We start from the raw sequence: 3271 nt of genomic DNA, 5'->3' as shown, positions 1-3271 counted from the left end.
TCTCTCTCTCTCTCCCTCTCTCTAAAAAAAAAAGCAGGAAAAATAATCCAGAATCGGTACTGGATTGATCCCCAAATCTAATCAGTTTGTGCCAGTTACAAAGCCAAACATCCCTGAAAGTTTCATCTGAATCTATCCAGCGGCTCTTGAGATATCTTGTCCACGGACAAACAAACAAACAGGACTGAAAACAATACCTCCGCTAAGGCGGAGATAATAATAAAGTTATTTAGTCAGGGATGACCTACAGCTAAATAACAAAAGTAACATAGTTCATATTTTCTCTTTCATTTTCTCCTCCACTTCATGCTCCCCACCCTCAGGGTTCATAATCTTGCTACTGCATGGCGTCCTCACCAGTGCTGGAGGTGCCAAAAAAATAAATAAACAAAAATGCACCCAGTACATGCTGGCATCATGAATGGCATCCAGCTGTAGAAACCATGTCAAAGCAGACACTGGAGTATTATGCAGTCCTTAGACCCATTGGATTTCGTCAAACATAGAATATGGAATATATCCATTAAATAATGGTAATAACAATCATGATGGTGATGGTGGTGATGGGAAAAGTGATGCTGACAACAGTGGTGATGTGTGTGTGTGTGTGTGTGTGCTTGCACATATAAAGGACATGTTATGTCTTGTAGTAGAATTCTCTTTACTCATCTAGCGAGAACTTACAAAGCAATATTTCTTTTTTTTTTTTTGTTTTCTTTCCCATTATCTATTCATAACTCTTAACATCTACACAAGCATCTATATATGTCTTATATGTGTCTCTGGTTAAGCTTACACACGAAGGAGCTGCAATTTAGTTGATAGTATGCCAGATTCTTGGCCCGTGTAAATGAATTGATAACGTGTGCAAGCACGTGTGTATGGATGTGTATGTTTGTGTGTGTGTGCGTGTGTGTGCGCGTATGTGTGTGATCTGTCTACTACTTCTGCTAGCAGGCATTATCCTGTGTCCTTTGTGAAAGATAAATGATACTATTTGTAACCTATATGCACTTCCAATCTTGTGTTTGAACCATTCCTGTATATGTGTTCCTAAGTGGGACAAACTGATATGGTTCAAGTCTCCACATTACCTCCTGACTTGCTAGAAATAGTAGCTATGTTTTCTTCAAATTACACTCTATTGTCTTGTAAGTAAAAGAATGAAAAAAAAAAAGAAAAGAAAAGATGAAGGTGATATCATCATATTGAATAATATGGTTCTACATATAGGCCTGCCTGTGAGAAAATTTTAAAAATAGAAAAATTGATGGAATGGTCATGGTGGACTATGGCTAAATAGCAACAACAAGTGTAGGCGAGGGAGATAGATACATAGACACACACACACACATGCACACATACATTAGGAGAAAGGCAGATAAACACATGTATGCTTAATGCATATATTCACACAGAATTACAAATTACAGAGAACAGACTGAAGAAACAAAGTAAATGAAGTGAGTTACATAATAGTCTTATCTTGACAGCTGTTTCGGATGAACCATGGCTTATGTTGTAATCACATTCATACCTAGTACAGACCTATGATCTCATAAGTGTATATAAGATAAATTTTTATGGATCCATTAAATGAAGCCAGGCCACCCTCATCAGAAGAAAATGTCAAATGCCATATATATATATATATAAACACACAAACATACATACGTATATACATGTAATAATTTTATATTTGGGTATATATATGTTTGTGTTTGCATTTACACTTTTTTGGATGATGAAAAGCAGTATCATTGATATTTAGTTCCATTCTTTTATTTTCTCTGCTATGCTTGCCTCCTACACACACATTATATACACACACATTGGTCAATACATATACTCAAAAGGGTGGTGTGCTGGCAGAATCATTAGCATGCCAGGCGAAATGCTTAGTGGTATTTCGTCTGTCTTTACGTTCTGAGTTCAAATTCCACTGAGGTCAACTTTGCCTTTCATCCTTTCAGGGCCGATTAAATAAATACCAGTTAAGCACTGAGGTCGATGTAGTCGACTTAATCCCTTTGTCTATCCTTGTTTAGCCCCCTGTGGGCAATAAAGAAATAAATACTCACACACTCATGTAACGATATGCACATCCATCCATCAGTCAATACATGCATACATACATACATACATACATACATACATACATACATACATGCCTGTATTCATGACCCTCATCAAATGTCCATTTTGCCATGTTGGCATGAGTTGGCTGGGTCTCACAGCATCTCCACAGTCTGCTGCAGTCCTTCATCATTGAGCACCCACTGCAACAAAGGCAAAGCACCATCATTTGTTGGTTATGTATTGTTGAATGTTATGTATTTTGGCATATGTTTATTTCATTTTTACAGCTGAGTGCTCTTTCTGTTCCCAACCACTTTAGAGCAAGGATTGGGTACCTTTTATCATATCATTGGCTCTACAAGTGGCTGCTGAAAAGTTCCTGGGTTCAAGTGAAGAAAAATACAGGAGGATCAGTTAATCATGACTTTATTCAACATATTCCCCTCTCAGATCCACTTGCTTATTGCAGTGGTCCTTCAGTTTTTCTAAGTCCTATAAAAGAACTTGGAAGGTTGGGCCTCCAACCAAGCCTTTTGTAATACCCTTAAAGCCAGGAACTTTTGCAGCACCCCCTTGTAGAGCTGTGGTTCTCAACCATTTTTTGCCTATGGACCCCTTTGATTCCTCTTTTACTCATAGCCTCTTGATGTCTAAATATCCTATTTTGTTTTTGTTCAAATATTATTAGGAATTGCAATAAAAAATTGAAATATTATGTGCATGGTAGAAACATAACCAGTTTACTGCACCTAACAAATTCTAAGAATAACATCTTACATGGACCCCCCGAGGGTCATATGAGCCCTAGTTGAGAACCATTGGAATTGTCTGTGCCAGAAATCAGAACTACAATTCAAGACTAATGTTCTGCCCTGCATCAGTTTTATTTCAGAGTTACTGGTCTTTTAGGTGGCTTGTCTGCGCTGCAACTTCCAGATTTTGTGTCTCCTCATTCATTCATTCCTGACAGCATAATTATGGTCACTTCTGATTCGATCTGAAGACAAATAAATAGGCGCACACATGCACATGCACATATGCATGCGCATTCACACAACCCTTTTGTTACCATATTTCTATTGACATGTGGAGGCGCAATGGCCCAGTGGTTAGGGCAGCGGACTCGCGCTCATAGGATCGCGGTTTCGATTCCCAGACCGGGCCTTGTGAGTGTTTATTGAGCAAAAACACC

Source organism: Octopus bimaculoides, chromosome 9 (genome assembly GCF_001194135.2).
Source record: "Octopus bimaculoides isolate UCB-OBI-ISO-001 chromosome 9, ASM119413v2, whole genome shotgun sequence".
NCBI classification, from domain to species: domain Eukaryota; kingdom Metazoa; phylum Mollusca; class Cephalopoda; order Octopoda; family Octopodidae; genus Octopus; species Octopus bimaculoides.
This window is presented reverse-complemented; position numbering follows the sequence as displayed.